We start from the raw sequence: 22,475 nt of genomic DNA on the forward strand, positions 1-22,475 counted from the left end.
ATGGACCAATTGCTTCTCTACTAGCCTTGTTATCAGGAATTTCCATCTTTTGTTAACAGAACAACCTAACTGCATTCCAGCATTCTATACGTTGCACTGTTTTACAGACCTGGTTTGGTGATTAATTTTATAATAAAACACAACTACAGAATGAGTCTATTCTGTGTGTAGGCAAAGCACAATGAGACTTTGTGGGGGGCTCTTTTTGCCTTTAAGTAAACCTTTTTTGTTTGCAGGCACAAGTCACTTTTTACTGCCTGATGAGCAAGGATGGCAACTAGTGATGAAAAACTATTAGTTGTACCTTATGTTGCCACTCACCTCCAGTTTTTGTTTTCTGCTCCAGGCCTGCATGGGGGAACTTGAATTACTGTTTGTTTGTTTGTTTGTTTGTTGTTATAAATATAATTCTTAGGAAAAAGTGAAATGTTAAATTCTCATGTAACACTGTAAAAATTAATCAGCCAGTTTAAAAGAAGCTTATATTGAATTATTTTGGCCTTGGCAAAATATCATGCAACATGTTTATACACACACACACACACTTTAATAATTACTGTTGTGGAATGGATGGAAATATTTCCCAGAGATACAGTCAGATGGACTATAGCCAAACAACTCTAGAGGCTTGTATTGATAGCAGCATCAGCACATTGATGTGCATTGTCCTCCTCAGGAGTGCTGCTCAATATCTAAGGAATTCAAAATGTTCAACATAGGCACAACTTGTTTCTTACCACAAAAAAGATAATTATTAATTGATTGCATCTTTACAATGCAGACATTCATAGACACACATCTAAAGTGAAAAAACTGGAATTTTGATTGCTTTCATTTACTTTGAAAGAATGGTCAGCATTATGATCTAGCATCCAGGTTTACCCTTCGTATTGCTGCAAAATGAAGCATGTCACCTTATCGTATACTAAAAACCGGGAGGCCAAAGTGTTACACTCTGTAGTAATGCAAACTGCACTTGCATATTTTCATTACTTGGTTCAAAGATGAGTACTGCTATATTGCTGCACTGTACGATCCCTCCCTTTTCTCTCTTGGTTACCATGGGTAACACACATTAGAATGGATTAGCTGCAGTACCTGAACACACCTCATTGTTCTGGGCGTAATCCAGAGAAAATGAGGAGTGGCAAAATGCTGTGTAAAGGCAACTATTTATGATGTGCAGCAATGGGAGGTGCTTTCCCCTTAGTCATAAGACTTAGTGCCATCACGGTATTAGAACCAGCATTTGTAGCTTGATAACTGTACAAACACAGTGGAGGATGGAATGGTCCCTTGAAAAAACAAGCTTGGCCCATTTTTTGAATTGCAGCTGCTTCTCTTCTGCTCACAGAAATAGAGCTGGACTAAGGAATGTTAGTTTATATATTTGAAACATGTACCGGTATGTTGCACTTTGTTAACATTGAAGGTGATGTTGATGGGTAGGCAAACTAAGGCCCGGGGGCTGGGGTTGGCCCAATCGCTTTCTCAGTCCGGCCCGCGGATGCTCCGGGAATCAGTGTGTTTTTACATGAGCAGAATGTGTGCTTTTATTTAAAATGCATCTCTGGGTTATTTGTGGGGCCTGCCTGGTGTTTTTACATGAGTGGAATGTGTGCTTTTATTTAAAATGCATCTCTAGGTTATTTGTGGTGCATAGGAACGCGTTCCTTTTATTTATTTTTTCAAAATATAGTCTGGCCCCCCACAAGGTCTGAGGGACAGTGGACCGGCCCCCTGCTGAAAAAGTTTGCTGTCCCTTGATATAAAAACGCATGAAAAGACAGCTGTGGGTACAAGGAACCTTAAGAGTGAAGAAGAGGAGGGTCATCTTTATTTGGAGGTGGGGTGTCTGGTATGCAGAAAGTCCTAGGTTCAATCCCAAACATCTCCAAGTAAGGCTGAGAAGGACTCCTTGAAGCTCTTGAAAGCTGCTGCCAGTGTTGACAATCCTGAACTAGATGGATCAATGGTAGGATTAGGTGTAAGACAGTTTCCTTTGCTCCTCTGCCTAATCTGGAAGCAAAGAAAATTTCGTTATTTAGTGCGGAACAAGCATCCTAAGAGTTGTAAATGTTGACCTCTATGCTAGAACATATCTCATCATGGCTGAGAGACCTGGAATACCTGCTCTTGGAATTGCAGGCTTTTTTTCTGCCTGGTCTGGGGGGGAGGGGGCTGACTGACTCCAGCTACAAAAGCTGAGGCTGTTGAAGAGGTCAGAGACCATCTTGGCTGTCTCTTAGCACAGACCCAGGTCACTGAGTCTGAGCTCCCACAGCTGTGGAACCACAATTGGCAGGATTGGCAGCAACAGCAGCAGGTATGTTCTATGCTGATGATAATATTTTATTGTCTTGCTAACGATGCTGTTTTAAATGTGTATTTTGTATTTGACTTTCTCTAGTAATGTTTTCTTTTGAAATGTTAAGATTTTTTTGTTTGTTAATTTTGCTGCTTTAAATGTGCATTCTGTATGTGACCTCCTTTGTAATGTTTTCTTTTGAGATCTTTAAGGCAATGTTTTAGTTTCCTGTTAATTATGCTGCTTTGAATGTACACATTATATTTGACTTTCTTCTGTAATGTTTTCTTCTGGATTGTTTTATTTGATGTTTTAATGTTTGAGAATTTTTTCCTTAAAAATAAAAAAGTGGTATAGAAATGAAATGAACAATAATAACAATCCAAGTCAATATTCTTCATGAAATATATTGGATTCCCATGTGGACTTCCTGGGTACGAAATGTTCAGAAAATGCTGGATTATGTTATATGCTTTAAGGGAAAACTCCTTAAAGATGTTACACTGGAACAGATATTACAAAGAACACCATAGAATAATTATTTTCATTGTAAAGTCTTTATTTCTAATCTCATGCATGGTGGAACAGTCTCATTTACAAGTGGAGCAAAAATAAAAATAAGAATCCAATTTTATCATGTAGATACCACTAATGCTCAAAAATAAACAAGCTCAATTTTAAACAGCTTTAAAGTGAAACCTACAGTAAATTCCATTTTTATAAAGTGTATATTTGCATAAAGTTGAGAAGCATTTCAATTCTTTGTGACGATTTTAATCTGTGACACAAGGTGCTCTGCGTAGCTACTGGCCTCCAATGGGGTTGCGTGTTCCCATCCACAGCAGCAGATGCATCGAGCAAATTCAGTGGAATCCAGGATGATGTCACAATGCCATTGCATGTCCATTTCTTCCTTTTTCTCCTACCTTCTCCTTCCTTTCTCCTCCTCCACCACCACAGAATCCCACCCTTCTCCTCATTGGCAGTAATCCCAAGGAATCACAGGGATGCTAAGTTATGATTAACTGCGTTGTACCTAGCACAACCATGGAAGAAACTGAGATTAAAATGCCACCCCACTGAAAGCCCTGCTTTCCTTTCTTCCCCACATTGAGCATGGCCTGGAGGCATGAGATACAGGCACCTACTGAAGCTATGCGGGTTTGCATCTGTTCAGTGCCTGGATTGGGGCACCATCTGGAAACTCATTGTATGTCAACTTCAGTGCCACACTGGAAGAAAGGCAGGAAACACAGGAACTTCTATAAAATAAATGGCAGGGCTTGGTCCATGGGCATAGGATGCAGCCACATGCTGAAGATAAGCAAGTCTGGGCTCAGCCAGCGCCTGGCTGGAAGACTATCTGGAAGCACCTTGGTACCCCACATTGAGTTCCATGATGGAAGGAAGGTGGGATCTAACTGTGCTAAATTAACCTGCCCACTGAAAAGCTGCACCACCGTGAAAGTGTAGGTGACTTGGAGAAGAGGCGTTTACAAATAGTTTGCACAAGACTCCACGTACAGTCAGACCTCACTCTGCCCTCCCACCCTTCAATTGCTGCACGCAGCTTCAAATAATGAAGTTACTTTAGAAATGTCATCTAACATGCTTTTGTCATTGCGTCCATTGTATATTGCTTTCAAAAAGAGCATGGAAAAATATTGTACGGTTTTGTTTCTGGTGCACACTTTGGTTAAATCCCTTCTCTCTCTTTCTCTCTTTCTCCCTTTCTCCTTGAACGTTATGGATCCGTCCGTCCGTCTCCCACACTGGAAAATATGCTTTGTGTTCTTCGCATCATCACCATGCCTTTCTCTGGACCATAAGTGTTCCAGCTGTGCTCTCTTTGTGAGAAAGTGGCCCAAAACCTTAGTGAATCATAACTTTATGTAATGCATGCGTCACTTTCCTAGGGCATTCAGCATATAACTTCCACCAAAAAGAAACAAAATGAGCTGCTGTTTTATGTCCCCTTTAAAGTCACCGCAATAGAAAGTGGAAGCTACAAGCAGCTCGGTCATTAAAGAGGCCTTTAGAAAAGTAGCCGGGGCCAGATGATTAGGACAAAAGTTTAAAGGTACCCTTTCCCCTCCTTGGCTTTTTCATTTTCAAGTATGCACCTGTAGTTGTTTCTTTCAGCCAAGCAATCCGACTGGTATTCATATTTGATTTCCTGTTTAGGTGACGGGGAAAAGAAAACCCTGCTAAGGAGATCTAATATTCCCTATTTTTATCTAATCTTAAAATATGAAAGGGGCCAGCTGCTTCTGAAAGGCACAGGTAAAGGTAGATGAACAAGGCTTGCATGTAAGAAATATTTTAATGTCAGGTAGTTACCAATCCTATTTATCTTCAAGTCAATGTTGGGAAGGAAATTCAAAAGAAAATGGCCTTTTGAAAATTCTCAACCCTGGGTAGTATATTGGAAAGTTGAGTGAAATGATTTTACAATTTTTCCCCTGGGGGGAGGAGAATTTCCTCAGCTGTTTACTGGGAGTGGGGCTCAGGCTCACTATGAAGAAGAAGAGCTTGGATTTGATGTCCGCTTTATCAATACCTGAAGGAGTCTCAAAGCGGCTAACTATCTCCTTTCCCTTCCTCCCCCACAACAAACACTCTGTGAGGTGAGTGGGGCTGAGAGACTTCAAAGAAGTGTGACTAGCCCAAGGTAACCAGCAGCTGCGTGTGGAGGAGCGGAGACGTGAACCCGGTTCCTCAGATTACGAGGCTACCGCTCTTAACCACTACACCACACTGGCTCTCCTATAAGTTAGGAGTGCGTAACATGGCACCCTTCTCAGTTTGATAAAAACCCTTTACATCCTTTATGTTGGCTGGGACAGATGGGAGTTGGTGTCTAACAGTGTCTGAAGGGTCACAGTTTCCTCACCCATGCTATAAGTAGTGGTAGTAGTCTAGTATCTTTCACTCCCCACCCTGAGAGTTCTCTGCTTTTTTGCTACTGCTCCAAATGGTGGCAAAAGCAAATGGACTGACAGCCAGGCTACCATTTTGCATTGTCCTAAATGCCTTCATCTTTGCCTCATTCTGGGGTACTTTGGGGGTGGGGAATGGCCGCCCCCACAAAATAAATGGTGAATATTTGGAGAAAATTCTGCAACAGGGTCTTCCTTTTTTAGGGGAGTGAGAAAGAAAAAGAAAACCAAAGGAAAAACAATTATTATGTGAACTTATAGCATTAATCTCTACATCTTTTAATCAACACAATAATGCAGGCAGAAGGTGAGAAATGGATCTCAGAGATAACCTTTCTAAATATAAAAAGGAACATTTAAAATAAAGCTTATATTTCTATTTCTCCTAGTGCTACTCCTAATAACAATAATATGGAATATATCATAGCAAAAGTTAAATATTTTACAGTCCTGTTCATTTAAACGTGACTGGATCATGACCATATATTATTAATAATGATGATGACATTAAAGGTTATGTACGGAAAATGGGAGGCGTGTCTATACCCCTGCTTCTTTACCATGTACACAGGATTTTCCACTTGTCAGAGTGTGATCCAGCTTTTACAGGGGGAATATTTGATTGCTTGACATCTTCAGGGTTTTAGCCAGAATGGCTCTCTGGAGATCAAGTGGTTCACTTTCATATTATGGTTAGAATTCTCAGGCATACTAAGGAAACACGAAAAGGATGAATCAATTTACTCTATGGGATACATTTACCATCCTCCACACCTTTAGTGTTTGGGCTGTAATGGTGGCTGGTGCGCATTGGGGTTGGTGGGCCAGAAGGCAGGGAGCCTGATAATAGTTGGAGTCAGAGCCAATGGCAGGCAGAGCCACCTAGTTCCAGAAGAAACTGAAATCTAAGGCTGCCCCCTCAACTAGCAGCAAGGAAGAAGGCAGGCAGGTGAGGGCTGGCTGAGGGGGGCAGGCAGACTGAGGTTGGGGCGGGCAGTGCCCTATTTGCCCCAACAGACAAGCTTCCATTGGCTTTGGGCACTTGCTTGCACCTGGAGAGCAACCCCTCGAAACACAGACACAGTTTCTTCGTTCCATTAAAGAATTGGCTGACTGCAAAGCTAAACATTGCCTTGAGAGTTCCTTAAGTGAATATGGCAGAAGATCAAAATCACTGACTATCTAGACACAAAGCTCACCTCACCGCTACTCTGCAGCACTGACAACTGCCAAGATGGCAGCAGCATTAGTACAAATCTATTGGGCCTAGCATCTAGACCCTGAGTGAAAGGGTGGTCCAGCTGTTGCTGCTTGATATTGATAAACCAGCATTTCCAGTGGCAGCAGCTATGGTGCTGTATAGTTGGAAGCTGTGATTCATATTCCCACTGTGGGACACAAATGTAGAATGCATGCAGCTGCACATGATGTACATATTCTCCTTTTTAGCATCATCTATGTCAGGGGTTGCCAACCTTTTTGGACCAGTGGGCACATTTTGAATTGAAGTGCATCACTAAGGATTTGTTTTATACATTACTTTTTTATGTAGCAGCACCTAAGTTATGGAACTACCATGGGCACCATCCCTGGGAAATCTGGCAAGCCTTTATTTAGGAGAACCTTTTATAACTCATTTTAATCTGGATGGGCTGGAATGATTTTAAAGAAGACTCTTTAACTGAGGTATTTTATGTTTTTTAATTGTGATTTTATTGTTGCTTTATTGGTTTTTTTAAAAATTATGTGATGCTGCATCGTTTTAAGTATTTGCAAGCCACCTGTACAAATATGTAACATAAAGGAACACATTTATGCAAAATTCAGGGTGCGTAGAATCTCTTCCCTTGATTTCCCCATGCTCCTACGGAATATTTGAATTAATTCCTTTTGATAATATTAGCACAATGTTTGCAATGAAAGTGGCCAGACAATGCCCACAAAAACTATTGTTGAGCCAGATTCTTGTGTTTCACATGAGCCAATAGCAAAGGTTTGTAGGACAACGATAATCTTGATCAGTAATATACTCTGGAAATAAAAACAAATTCAGCTGGTTTGGATGTGGCAAATGTTACAGCACCGAAAAGATTAAATCACTATATGATCCGATTGATTGAAATCAACATTACTTTGTCCAGAATTAATATAGCTCTATTCACAGCAAGATGGTTCAGCCACAGTGCATGTATACAAAATAATTACAGATGTTTAGTGTGTGTGTGTACGATAAAACAATTAAAAAGTCAGTTTCTTTACTTCTAGACTAGATGCACAAAGAGGGATACAGTGGCTGTACCTCTTATTGGAGACTAGTTTAGTAGATTACATCCCTCGTGTTGTGCATTTACTGTGTGTACTCTCACTGTGTTCCATCTCCAACAGTTTAAGATACATAGCTAGAACGCTATTGACTGGAAAGGCAGTAGTGAAGTATAGACATGTGGTGGTAGGCTCACCAACGTGGTATGCCACTGTTTATGTCAAAACCACGCCTCTTAAGAAAGATGAAAGAATAGCACTAAGGTGATCTACAGCTGCAGAGATTGCATGACTGTTTCATTCTTTACCCCCCAAAACAGTTGATTTTTTCTTGTGGAACAGTGGAGGCAACCATGAGGAAATCATAGAAAAAGGGTGCTGGTACTCACCAAGAAATTTTTACACCAAGTGCCACACTTTTAACATTTGGGAGGGACAAGGTGTGGGTACTGTGTACTGTACCTTGAATACCCCGGGAATTCAGCACTGATGATGATGATGATGATACCTTTATAACGGGGATGCCTAGGAGCCTGTGTTTAATTATATTAGCACATTTATACGAAATGTGCATCCATTATTAAAACAGTCATACATATAAATAAAAACAGACCTTGGAGGCTACGTTTTGGGCGTATGTTTGCAAGCACGTGCGCCCACCTATTTCTGCCAAGGTGAGCTGGCCTTGCGCCACTATTTTCAATCCATCCTCGGTTGGCCACCGTTCGCCTTGAAGGCGTGCGAGCAATTGGGCTGCGCGCGAACCTGAGCATCTCTGGAGCGGGTAGGGCGCCTCCCGCCAAGCCTCGGGCAGCGGGGTGTCAGCTCTTTCCCTCCCATCTCCGGGCTTGCAGAGCGCAAAGGGAGATGCCGGGCGCCGGGGCGAAAGAAGGCAAGCTTTTGGAGCGTTGCTGCTGCTGGCTGCTTTTGCTGCTGGAGGTCCAGTTTGCAGCCGGCCCCTTCCGAGGAAGCTCGCTGCTGCCCCCGGCGGAGAGCGCGAGGCGCGCAGGCACCTCCTCGGGAATGCTGGGAACGTTGAGTCAGGGACTGGCGAGGCAGGGAGTCGGGCTGGCGGCTGGCTGAAGGGAGCCTGGGCGCGAGGGGCAGGAGGGAAGCGGCGGCGGCGGCTGGGGGAACTACGGGAGCCTCTCCCGACTGCAGCAGGTCCCTCCTCCTCCTCCTCCTCTCGCCTCGTACCTGTTCCCCCGGCTCCTCTCGCCGCGCCGCCTCTCTCCCCGCTGCAATGGGCTGTCGGCGAGGCAGGATGCTGTGAGATCCATGTGAGGCGGACGCGAGAGAGACGGATGCAATGATTGGAAAGGTGAGGGGCTCCAGCGCGGATATGGCCGTGGTGGATTTGGGTGCATCCATTTGGACGCACACGAATTGTACCTCGGGCGTTTCAAAGCATCAATGGGTCGGCAAGGGCGGGCTGGGGGGGGGGATGAGAGAGTCCAAGGTGGGGGGAGGCTTTCCTTGGAAAGACAAGAGCCTTGCTCTGTGATAAACGCCTGCTGATACATTTGCCCGAGCTGGCATCTGGCTCCCGCGGAAGCACCGACGCTTGCAATTTCTCCTAGAAAACAGCCATGCAGTTGCCAGGGCGGGTTTGTGTGTGAGAGAGCGAGATCCATGGAGAATTACTATCCTGTCCAACGCCTTCTTTGCACGGGCTTGGTACGGCGGGCTTTGGAATAAGAGTTGACATACGTTGTGCATAGCTTTGGGGTTTTTTATAAAAACAAATGTTAAGGGGAAGAGGCTTCCTTCTTCCCCAGCAAGCCCGCTCGCCCCGCCTCGCGCTTGCAAGGAGGAGGATTCCCAGGAAGAAGCGAGGATATTATATTAGCAGTTATATAATGAACCGAGGCAATACGGAGCTTTGTACATTTTAGTATGCTCTGGGGTTGAAAGATTATTTGGGGCGGCTGTAAGATCAGGATACCTAATGTGTAACCTGCACAGATTTGAATGGCACGCATGTCTTGCCTTAGTGTGTGTGTGTGTATCTATATCTGTAGCGCAAATATCTGTAATAATAATGTGGTGGAGGAGCCCCCCTCCCCGTTTTATTAGTGTGTGATTGATTTCTAGGCGGCTACCTGCTAAGCCTAGGATGGATGGAGGGGGATCTACTCCCTTAGCTGCGAATTTCCGTTTTGATAGACAAGCCGCAGGGCCACTTGCATTGGCCCGAACGGGCTCCTGGCTGTGAGCTCAGCCAATCGGTGCGGCTGGGGGGGAGGGCAAGTCCTCTTGTCAGGGTTAGTTTCCTGCTTGGCTTTTTAAATCAGTGGTCTCACTTAAGCGTTTGTTTGGTGTCTTCCCCTCCCTCCCCTTTTCTCCACCGCAGTGAAAGAAAGGGGGAGGATTCCCCCTGCCTCTCCCCACTCGGTCACCATTGACTCCCCTGCCCTTTATGATTCACAGGGTGATGGAGAGGCACCTTCCGTGAAAGATCATTTGTGGCGGTGCCCTTCCTCTTTTGGAAGGGGAGAAAGGGTGATGGAGAGACTTATTCTGCATTCCAAAAAAGAAGCAAGTGTGGCAAAGATTTATCACCCACTGGTTTGCTCTTCTTTATCTTCCTAAGGAGCACATAGTCTCTCCCTTCACACCCCCAGGTTCTCTAGGTCCTTAGTTCTCAACTTTTTGAGACCCACCTTTAACTGAATCATTCATTTAGGGACCCATTTCTTCTTTTTCTTTTACCGCATATTTGTTTGATGGTAGTGCTTCTGTTGGTATAAAGATAAAGGTACCCTTGCCCGTACGGGCCAGTCTTGCCAGACTCTAGGGTTGTGCGCTCATCTCACTCTATAGGCCGGGAGCCAGCGCTGTCTGCAGACACTTCCGGGTCACGTGGCCAGCGTGACAAGCTGCATCTGGCGAGTCAGCGCAGCACACAGAATGCCGTTTTCCTTCCCGCTGGTAAACGGTCCCTATTTATCTACTTGCACCCGGAGCTGCTTTCAAACTGCTAGGTTGGCAGGTGCTGGGACCGAGCAGCGGGAGCGCACCCCGCCGCAGGGATTCGAACCGCCGACCATGTGATCGGCAAGTCCTAGGCACTGAGGTTTTACCCACAGCGCCACCCGTGTCCCGCTTCTGTTGGTGACACACCTTAAATCAGCCTGCAACCCAGTAATGGGTCAAGACCAGTGCTTTCTTTTTTGCTCTCTCTAGTAGTTAAATGGAACGACCTCAGGTAACCTAATCCCCAGTTCTCTTCTCTCCCAGCCGCTCTGGGTCCTGTGCTGTCTGAAGGGAGAATGTCCCTGGCTAACACAGAGTTCAGCCCACAGAAGAGCTGCTACCACACAAGGGGTTAATTATTTCCATTGAAAGATAACACTCCTTGGTCTCACAAGAAGGACTTGCCAGTGACTGAGAGAAGGTCCAGCCAATTTCTTTGTGCCGTTTCACTTGTACTATTCCTTCATTTGGTAGTAAAGCGTTTTCTCGGTTCTCATTCATCCACATACAGAGAAAGATGCATCTAGCAATGGTCTTGATGTTCTATGCGTACACTTACCTTTATAGTATAGGTCACATCTGTCAAAATATGCAACAATACCTTGGCCTTTGGCCCATCCCGGAAACTGACCTGGATACATTTAGACATTGCCGTCTTTCCACTCCTGAAAATGTTCAGATGGATTTTATACTTGCAGAAAGAGAGCACACATATACAGTGGTACCTTGGGTTACAGACGCTTCAGGTTACAGACTCCGCTAACCCAGAAATAGTACCTCGGGTTAAGAACTTTGCTTCAGGATGAGAACAGAAATCGCGCTGCAGCGGGAGGCCCCATTAGCTAAAGTCGTACCTCAGGTTAAGAACAGTTTCAGGTTAAGAACGGACCTCCAGAACAAATTAAGTTCTTAACCCAAGGTACCACTGTACACACTTTTGTACAGCTTCTGCTTTCTAAATGAATGTGGTGGTGGTAGTTTTGGAACTATGCTGTAATCTGACAAATGCACCATGATATTTCCTATACATGCCACATCTAAATTCTACCTCTAAGAGGGCTTTGACACACATTACCCTGGAGTTCATAGTCTAAAAGGTAGGGTGCATTTTTTAGCAAGTTGTTGCAGATGCCTAAAAAATCCTGCAATTTCTTGTTGATAGGAAAATCTAATATATGCACAAACACTCATCTCAAACAGAACATGATTAATAGTTGTTGTTTCCCCAGTGTCCTTCTCTTTGTTTTTGTAGCGATATCTCCTTTAACAGAGCAACTGTAGAGTCATATAGTCTTTATTTGATTCATCAATGTATTTATCTTTTCCCCTCCAAAGTCAAAAGTATTCTTTTCTGTATCAAAACCTAAAAATCTATCATGCTCTGGCAGTTTTGCATCTATACTACTGGATTTTCCTCACTGTTGGCTGTCTCTCCCCCCTACTGTTACTTTCCTCTCCAATATGTTCAAAAAGACTTTCTAATCAAATCTTTCTTTTATTTCACCATGATTGTATTAATGTTCTTAAATCTCTATATTGGCTTTCTCATATATATTCCAGTTTTTTTAAAACGTCCAGCCACTGACCACACTTCCCCTAACATCCTTTCTTGCTTCTACTAGTTTATTAAAACTCCTCCCCTGTCTGCCTTCTTCTACTCCAGTCTCATGCTATACTCAGAAATAACTTTGCCATCTTTTACAAATTATCCCTCTTTAAGTAGCTCCACAACTTCACATTAGCATAGCTTTTCTGCTATCATCCATAGCCTTTCCTTACCTTTCCCTCTATAGCCACTAGCTGCATCTGTTATCTTTCTTCATTATTGCATCCTGACCCCACTGTTAATTCTACATCCTCTTAAATGATTTGTGTGAATACAAAATATTTGCCTTTGGGTGTACACATTCAATAACATGTCATGTTTTACATACAGCAGTGAAAACAGGATACTTAATTTCAACCTGTAGTTCTTGTGGCTTAAAGAACAAGATATTTATGGAAATTTTGTGTGTGTGTCTGTGTGTGTGTGTGTAAAGATTGTGTATGTGAAAATAGAATTTGAGGTGAATATTTATGTGGTATAAGTGTACACATGGACACATTAAAAGAAACAAAGGACTTAGAATTAATGAGGAGACATAATATATTACAATGGAACATGCAGAGGTTGTATGTATATTACAAATCATTGGATCATTAGATTTTTGTAAAATAAAATAGAGAGAATGGTTTGTACTCTCTGGATCATTAGATTTAATTGTTTTTAAAATGTGAATGTCTGTAAAACACAAATATTTCAGTGGAAACATAATTGAATGGAAAAAAACAACCCCTCTTAGGATAATCTGAGATGCGTATCTTAGTACTTGTGAGTTTACCAATGGGATAAAAGCATGCCAGATTTGATTAGCTAAGTTTTCTCTTTGTGTATATAGTGGAGTTTGATGGGTTATGTTAAAAATAAAATAAAAGGTAGGATCCATAGTTTCGTTCAGGGCTTGCAGATTGTGGTTAACGAAATTCAGCCTTCAAGGCTGGGAGATAAAAATGCAGGTATTCACACAAGGAACAGCAAAGAGAAATAATCTTCTCTCAAAATCTCAGGGAGTGACAATGGCACAATGACTAGATGCTCCTATAAGCTGCATTGGAAAAATTACCTTCTGTTGCTGCAAAGATCAGCTGAATCCCAAGTAATTCAAAAAGAAGCGTGTTCTCTCCACATTTTGAAACTGTCAGCTATGTAACAGCTGATGAATCTGTTAGGAATAGCATTACAGTGGTTCTAGGGATGGGTTCACACAAATATGTTTCTATTAACCTTAATGTTGTTTTCTTGTCCTTGTGCAACATGCTGTTTGAGCTTTGGAATGCTTAACCTTTTAGCAGTGGAGACATATTTCTTCTTGTCTTGATTTCTGCAGGATTTGTTTTGCTTATTAATGCATTTTGGCTATCTTTTTATTTTTAATGTAGTTAAATGCACCAAAGTTAACTTTTCTGGGGCTAGCAAAATGTAAAAAGAAAAGAAAGAACAGGCAGAAATGTTACACACACACACATAGAGTATAGGGTTGCAACATTGGCCGATACGTTCCGACTTAGAGAAGATGCAGGGTGATATTCAATGGGGATCCCATTGCATCTGCTGGCACAGTTTTAGATAATTTAATTTGTGAAAATTAATTGAGCTTAAGCATTTTAAAAAGCATTTCTAAAGGTGGAGGAAAAGTGATGGAGGTGAAAGGATTTGTGAAATTTTTTGTTGTCTGATCATTTGCTTACAACAGAGAACATTGAAGTAGGATTACTGTCTCTTCTTCTCTCTGAAGCACTGATTTTAATGATTAAGAACCAAGAAATTAAGTACAAATTGGAACAAGACATGATGTTTGGTGCAACACACAATACTACCAGCAGGGCTTAAGAAGATGAATGCTTGTGAATTCAAAATTGCTGTATCCTCTCAGTAATTTATCTTAGCAGGTACTTTATCTGCATGTGACTTATAATGGTGGTTTTGTGTGGCGGGATGCTATAAATGGAGAGAATTTGTTGTCACAGTGCTGAGTCACTGAAGAAGACAGTAGTTTGCTTGACACTGCTGACCGGAGGAGATGCCATCCATTAATTTCAGTATTATCAAGCTGTGTTCTTGGTTTGAGTGAGACATAGTTTGCTGCCTGGGGTGGAATAGTAAATGGTGCTCCTGTTTCCCAAGTCAGTGTGCATATTATTCCAGGCTAACCAAGTTAATGTTGGTGCAACACAAAATCTCACAAGTGCCTCTCCCTGGAAGTAAACTTACAATTAAAATACATTAAATACCTAACTATTGGTTGCCCTTTCATGACATCTAAAATCAACAGCTTGAGGCAGCTGTCTGACTGTGCTCAAACTGCATGTGACCAGGGTTAATGTTCTTGCAACTAGACCAAAATGTCAATTTCTGAATGCCAGGTTTTGCTAGTTCTCAGGTCTGGGAGGTGGGGAGCATAGCTGTCAACTGTCCCTTATTTGGTGGGAAAGCCCCTTATCCCAGCGCTGTGTCCCACTGCTGTCCCTTATTGATGATGTCCCTTAAATTTCCTGGGTTTCAAAGGAAGCAGCTCCTCTCTCTCCCTCCCTGCCGACCAGGGAGGAGGGAGGCTCCAACTGTGTTGCTTGGCTGCGTTGCTCACCCAATAAGGAGTCTTAAGAACGACTGAGGGGTGCAGCTTGCATGCCTTGTGCCAATCAAATTGGCCGCGTTGCCTGGGGACTCGCCTTTGGTCAGCGCTTCCCAGCGGAGAGGTGACGGTGGTTTTCCTTGCTGCATCCCCTTTGCTGGGTTGCTGCACTGTGGGAACCACCGCTTGAGGCTTCGTTTGGCTGCTGGCTGGATTTTTTGCCTTTGGCTTGGAGGGGCTCAGAAGTTGAACATACCTGTGTTCGGAAAACCCCTTATTTTGGCTGCTGATCCCTTATTTTCGAGGCTGCTGGTCCCTTATTTTCAAATCTGTAAGTTGACAGCTATGGTGGGGAGACAGCCTTTCCTGGCAGAGTTGCACTTCTCTGGAAGGAGCAGGTACACTGTTCAGTTGTGCTACTGGTTTCAGCACAGCAACTGGAGTCTCCTGTGGCCTCAGTGGCTAGGCGTGCTTTGTTTTCAGCTATGGCTGGTTCACCAGCTATGGCCTCTTTTGGATAGAAATGACTCAACCACTGTACTTCATGCTTTGGTAACTCCCAGACTGGATTGTTGCAATGCACTCTACATGGGGCTGCCCTTGAAGATGATTTGGAAGCTTTGATTGGGAGAAAATGCACTGACCAAATTTATGGCTGGGGTTCCATTTTGATCTCACATAACCTGTTTTAAAACATCTGCATTGGTTGCCCGCTTGTTTCCAGGATTAATTCAAAGTGCTCGTGTTAAAGTCCTAAACAGCTTAGGTCCCAAATTCTGAAAGACAATTTCCTTCCCTAAAGACCCTCTCAGGTGTTAACATTGACAGAGGGGACTCTCCTGGTAGTTCTGCGACTCGCAGAAGCTCAGGCAGGGGTGGTCTAAGAGAGGACATTCGGTGTGACAACCCCAAACTTTTGTAACTCCCTCCTCATAGAGGTGTGCCTGTCAACTTACAGTTTTTGGAGATTGCTGAAGATGTACCTCTTTACCCTGACCTTTGACATGTGAGAAATATATTTTCCGGTCTGCTCATGGATCTCCATCTCACATTATGTTTGAGATGGAGTCCTAAGAGTTTTACCTTGGAAGTCATCTGAAAAGGTTGAGGGCAGGGTGATGTTGCTAAGAAAAGTGCTATTCAGTATGAAAGACCAAAATACGTCTTGGCTCCAAAAACACTGAGCAGTTTCCACATTATGTTTCACAAACAGAGCATAAGTATCAGTGATGGATTTTCAAGTGGACAACACACTGGTTTGTTTTACCTTCCCACCTGCCGAACATCTGGGTTTTTTAGTTTCTTTACTTTACTTGCTGCATAACTTTCATCATAGTTTTGTTTTTATCTGTCTTCTCTCTCTTCTCCATTCTGTAACAAAGCCTTTACTTGTTTGCTAAAGCTACCCTCCTTTCTTCCTCTTACTTTCATCGGTATGGCCAAGAAACGCTTAATGAGGGGATTGTGGATTTCTCCAGCTCTGCTAAGTGCCACCATGTCCTCAGAGTTATTTGGTTAAGAAAGTCTATCTGCTTCTCTTTTTATCAACTGGTTTGTTGGGTGGGGAAATAGCACTTCCTTGATAACAACCTATTATCTGTTTATCACTGCTTTTGATAAAAGAGGGAAAGAAGTCTGTCTTCTGTATCCCAAAATGTCTGATTTCGTCTTCATTGGCCTAATTTGCCGATTATTTTTCCAGTAGTGACAGCAGCAGATGAAGTTTGAAAAAGTAGATCATGCAGGTTCAAGAAAAGCATCAGTTGGAGTTGTGATAGTGAATGGAACTGATTTGAAAAGGAGTAATTTATTCCCCTTAAGCATACCCAGTGAGGCTAGATGAATTCTTATACTCTATATGGCATGGATTTGGAGCCTGTGGCCTTGTTGGACTTCAACTCTTATCATCCCTGTCCATTGGCCATTCTAGCTGGGGCTGATGGGAGTGGAAGTCCAACAACACCTAGAGGCCTTCAGCTTCCCCTTCCCCTTCCCCTTTCTATGGTCTGTTTTTTCTTTCGATGGCTGATGCTGGAGGCCACTTCATGGCAAATTTCACCATGTCCTGTATAAAGCTGGTTGTGTGTATGGGGGTGCCATAGCAGACTTATGTGGAAGTTTGCAGTGCCACAGATAAAATAGCCGAGTTCTCTTGTGGGTCACTGCACATGAATGACTAACCATGAGGGACAGCTTAACTGTCATGTGAAATAACATGTGAACAGACCATATATCATTTGTTCAATAAGAAAGAAAGAAAGAAAGAAAGAAAGAAAGACTATAGGAAGAGTGAAAGTAAGTCCGATACTTCAGTATTCAAAAGCAGCATATTGGGCCAGAATACCAGTATATTCCTATGAAAAACAGCATCTATTTCCTCCCAACACTTTCCCCCCTACTTTATACTGTGGTTTGTTATGCACTTTGTTACATTCCTCACTTAAGGGTGGATTTTAAAATCCTTTAATGAGGAACAGTGTTTTATTACTTCCATTTTAAATGCACCTATAAAGTCTTGGGTTGATTTAGGCATTGGAAGATCTATTGCTATATGTACTATTCCATTGGTCTTCAGCTGATGAGCCCACATTTAGTTGTGATTCTACCTCAGGTGATTCCACTTCAGCTTATAACCTCCTTTCTAGTTTTCTGGTGCTGCTGTTTTGGATAGATAGATAGATAGATAGATAGATAGATAGATAGATAGATAGATAGATAAATAAATAAATAAATAAATAAATAAGAGAAGCGGAAAAATGGGAGAGAGAGTAGGGTGTAAGGAGACAGAGAAATGTAAAAGAAGATGAACACATTCAACAACAAATAAAAAGTGAGTCCCATGCTGCAGGTAAGATCCTGGGTCTTTAGTTTGCTGATCGCTGTGCTGTTCTATATATTATTTTGCTTTAGAATATAATGCCTATTCTAAGCAACTTAATTGTTGTTGTTGTTTAATTGTTAAGGTTGGTTAAAGCTTGAAATCACATATATCCATTTGTTGTTCCTGCATCTTGGGGACTGTGGGGTGTTTGCAGTGTTAGTCCTGCTCAGAGTAGACCCATTGGGATTAATAGCCATTACTAGTACTCTGCTTGTCCTTATTACATCAAATGACCCAAGCTGTTGTAACTGTTGACATTTTACTGAAAATCCTATAAGAATTCTGTAAATGCCACCTACTTTTCAGCTGCACACAAATGAATGCTGACAGTCACATTTAGATAACTGTCAGCATCTATTGATGTATTTCTCACTTTTAGGCTTTCGCAAAATGTGTCTGGGATTATCAGGGTTCACATGTAAATTACTAGTTTTGGTAAGCTTTGACATTCTCCTGTAAAATATTCTGGGCCATATCTGGAGTTACTTTTACTCACAGTAGGCCCACTGAAATTAGTGGGCATGACCAGCTTAGGTCTAGTAATTATGCGTCTAACTTAGTTTGATGCAATCCACTGCCTATCTTATTTCGGTATGTATATGTTCCTGTTTTGTACCAGATAGCGGAGCTAATCATCCAAATATACCCAGTTGACTGGTACCATAGATGGCACCCAGTGAAATGTCACCACACATGTAAAGAAAGAAAGAACCCGCCCACATAATGTGCTTCAGTTTGTCCACAGTTGGATAACATGATATTTTATGCTGGATTTTCTTCCAAATCGTAGTTTAGCTTTAAAAGGCAAATGTTGGCACTACTGTAAGTTGAATTTTGAATGTGTGTGTGTTTCTGGGCATGCAACAACGGGGTTTTTTTTTGCGTGTGTTATATGCGCAGTTTCCCCCAACACTGAAGCAAATGGAGAAGACCTCACTTGCCTTAAACTCCATGTGTACATTTTGGAACTTCCATATGCACATGAGAGCTCCTAGATTGTGGCTTTGCTAAATGCGCACAAATAGCCAAATTTAATATAGTGTTGACATGTGACTTTCTAAGTGTATTACCATTTAGAAGTGTTTGATGATTAAGCAATATATAAATATATCTGATAAAAAGAATAAATAATTATACTTTGGCCCGACACTGTTAGGCTGCTTGTTGGGGCTGATGTTTTCTTGTAAGCCTGTCATTGCTTCATTCTCTGGCGGTTTGGTTTTGCACTGAGGCAACTACTGACCAGCATCCCAGTAGCTGCGTCTTCTCTCTGTCCCTGCACACCACCATTAAGCTGTTAGGTTGGAATTCCATGTTACATGAGAACCACGCCATAGGTAATAATGCAGGGACAGCATGGCGACAGAGACCGAACTGTAATGTCTGTTTTGTAGAACATCACCTTTAGTAATAGTGTCTGCTTTCAGCAGTTTGAGGAGTACACTGACTGATGATTTACTGGATTATCAGCAGTGCTTCCTGCACCACCAGGATTCCTTGGGGGCTCCAGTCCAGAGCTGAGAGCCATTCATTTTCTAAGTCTTGATGAGAAAGCAGCTAGAGATGTTATAGCTGTGAGCAGCACTCCACGTACATACATCCTTGCCAGCAAACAGCAATCGCCAGTTGAATTTTGCTTTGTAATTTTACATTGTTTTTGTTGACTGGTTGGATTATCACCTTGCAATTTAATTTTGTATTTTATTGTTTGCCCCATGAGCTGCCCTGAGAACATGTGCTGATGGGCTACCCTGTAACTCTAATAATAGTGCAGTCTCATTTGCATCCGGGTTGGTATATAAAATTAAGCACCATTTTAACTTTAAAAGTAAATAAATAAAAAGACATCCAGTTTTGTATATATTGAGTAATCCAGAGGAATGTAGATTTGTGTTACAAAGCTTGCTTAGCGAAATTTGTCTAGCCTGTATGCCTCTCTCTGCTCATATCACTTCTGTTTCCTGACTTCTGTTCATTCCCCCACTCCTGGAGTGGACGGCTCCCGAAAGCACCTGTATTGAACTTGGAGCAGCTGCTTCATTTAGCAAGGAACTAAGAAGTGACATAAAACAAGGACTGCAGTAATTAAAATAAATGCATGCAAAATAACAAACAATATCAAACAGTTTCTGTAAACTGTGTCAGTTACTTCCTTGAATGAGTGTCTGGAATCAGTAATGGGCAAAAACTCAAATCCATTCGTGATAGCGGGGAACTTAAGGGACTGTCGAGTTGGGAGAATGTATATTCTGGGTGAGTTCACACTGCCATAATGAGCAGGTTCATAGTTGGAAAGGGGTGGGGTATATATCCTTGCAGTGTACCATTTTGAACCTGGGAATTCCTGCACCAATTGATTTTTTACTAGAATGTTTTATTTTTTATTTTTTTTAAGAAAAGGGGAATTCAGTTTACAGAATATTACCTTGGCCAAGGTACAGTGGTACCTCGGGTTACAGACGCTTCAGGTTACAGACGCTTCAGGTTACAGACTCCGCTAACCCAGAAATGGTACCTCGGGTTAAGAACTTTGCTTTAGGATGAGAACAGAAATCGTGCTCCGGCGGCGCATAGCGATGGCACGGCTGCAGCAGGAAGCCCCATTAGCTAAAGTGGTGCTTCAGGTTAAGAACAGTTTCAAGTTCAGAACGGACCTCCAGAACGAATTAAGTTCTTGACCTGAGGTACCACTGTACTCTCAATGACAGTTTAACTGAGAATAAAGTATTAAAATGTTCAGCTCATGAGCATATCTCAACAGTGGCTGCTGGCTAGCATCGAGTGCCTGTTCTGATAAATGCAGATGCCTTTGGCACAAAATCAGTGCATAAGCTCGCAGTTGTGGTGTTTTGCATTCCAAACAGATTAAGAATTTTAGGACAAGGAAGTTTTTATTCAAAGACATCATTTATTATGAGCTAGGGAAACGCCTACTCTGAGCCCATTATTTTTTAATAGGAATAGCCTTTTGGATCGGGCCAATGGCCCTTCTAGCCCAGCATCCTGTTCTCACAGTGGCCAGTCAGGTGCATGCAGGAAGCACAGAATCAGGACCAAAGTACAACAACACTCCTGCAGTTTCCAGCAACTTGTATTCAAAAGTATTAAAAGGTAAAGGGCCCCTGGACGGTTAAGTCCAGTCAAAGGTGACTATGGGGTTGTGGGGCTCATCTTGCTTTCAGGCCGAGGGAGCCGGCGTTTGCCCACAGACAGCTTTATGGGTCATGTGACCAGCATGACTAAACTGCTTCTGGTGCAATGGAACACCATGACAGAAACCAGAGCACACAGAAACTGTTTACCTTCCCGCCTCAGCGCTACCTATTTATCTACTCACACTGGTATGCTTTTGAACTGCTAGTTTGGCAGGAGCTGGAAACAGAGAAACGGGAGCTCACTCCGTCATGGGGATTCGAACTGCTGACCTTCTGATCGGCAAGCCCAAGAGGCTCAGAGGTTTAGACCACAGCGCACCCACGTCCCTTCAGAAGTATTACTGCTTCTGACTGTGGAGGCAGAACATAGCCATTCTCCACAACAAAATATCAGCAGTACCTAAAATACGCCAAGCGTTCTCCCCCTATAGCATCAAATATTTGTGTGTTTTTTCCATCTGGGAAAAATGTTTTTTTCTTGTCGTCAAGTGGTAAGTGATTAAAGGCATCTTGGCAGAAAGTATGAAATAATAAGAAATTTATGTGATGGGCTTTGTTAGTTTCAGGTCTTGAAATGGAAATGCAAAGCTGCATGCATTACACAGCTTGAGCATAATCTGCCTCTTGGTTTACATGTGTCGATGGCATGATGTGGAGGCCTCTGAGCAGATGTGACTGCTGCTAGGACCCATATCCTGTCTCCATCGCATCAGAAGCTGTATTGTACACCAATATGTCTTACTGCAACAAAAGAGACTCGTCCCCACCCAACAAGGGCATATAACTGCCCAGTCCCTAGTTGGACCAAGCTTACTACAGCCAGTAGGTACTCTGGCCATAGGAAGGTGAGAAGATGATGGGGAGATCTGTGTAGAGATATCCCTATGTGAGACGAACCCACAACTCATAGTGTATGTGTGTGTTGGGCAGTGAGGGAACATGATGAGGCCAGCTAGGTGGTCAGTGGCCTCCTGGGTTCTGTGATTCCATATAGTTTGTTTTAATGGGCATATTGCTAGTATTGTATTCTGTACCAAACAATGTTTCTTTCCACTTTATGCATCTTGGGAAGTAGCCTATGAAAGCTGATGCCACAATAAATGAAAGTGTCACTCTTTTTGCATCACCATTCTAACAGAAGCACTCGACTGTCTATATCAGCTGCTTTCTCTGTTAACAGCAAATATCCAACAATGTTGTGAATGTTGACATTTACAGGTGAATACTGACATTCCCGTAAGAAATTTGTAAGTGCCACCCACTTTTCAGCTACACACAAATGAATGCTGACAATCTCATTTAGATGACTGTCAGCATCTACTGATGTATTAGTGAGTTTAAAACATTCAGAAAATGTGTTTGGAATTGCAAATGGATAATTTTTTCGGCAAATATTGACATTTTACTGTAAAATATTCTTGGCTGTATCTGGTGTCAGTTCTACTCAGAGTAGACTCATTGAAATTAATGGCCATAACTAATTTGGGTCCAACTAATGTTGGATACCTCTCTCTGCACAGAGATAGGTAGCTTTTTATTGAGGTCATGGCGGACATTGTCTGGAGTGATTTGATAAAGTCCTCACAACTGACAATAGATTCATACTTCTATAGTTATTCCTCCATATGCCATGAGCTATCACCAGCTGCTTTTCTGGTGATTGAGGTATTGTTGCCACCATCAGAACTGTGTTTTATATTCAGGGATTAAAGAAATTTAAATTTAGTCAATGACTTAGTTGCTTACTCCTTCTATTTAGCCAGGTGTTGATAGAGAACATTT

At 42.5% G+C, this 22,475-nt stretch overlaps 1 protein-coding gene across 10 annotated transcripts in view; it reads left to right on the forward strand.

Annotated features, from left to right (window-relative positions):
• The first annotated feature begins 8,540 nt into the window (after positions 1-8,540).
• The window catches only part of ERC2 (ELKS/RAB6-interacting/CAST family member 2), a 538,310-nt gene continuing 524,375 nt past the window's right edge, over positions 8,541-22,475 (forward strand). For all 10 annotated transcript variants that reach the window (XR_014005105.1, XR_014005106.1, XR_014005107.1 and 7 more), the window contains exon 1: positions 8,541-8,830. The gene's annotated coding sequence lies outside the window, so the exon portion shown is untranslated. The remainder of the gene's footprint in view (positions 8,831-22,475) is intronic.

Source organism: Podarcis bocagei, assembly GCF_964188305.1.
Source record: "Podarcis bocagei genome assembly, chromosome: 2".
Classification (NCBI taxonomy): domain Eukaryota; kingdom Metazoa; phylum Chordata; class Lepidosauria; order Squamata; family Lacertidae; genus Podarcis; species Podarcis bocagei.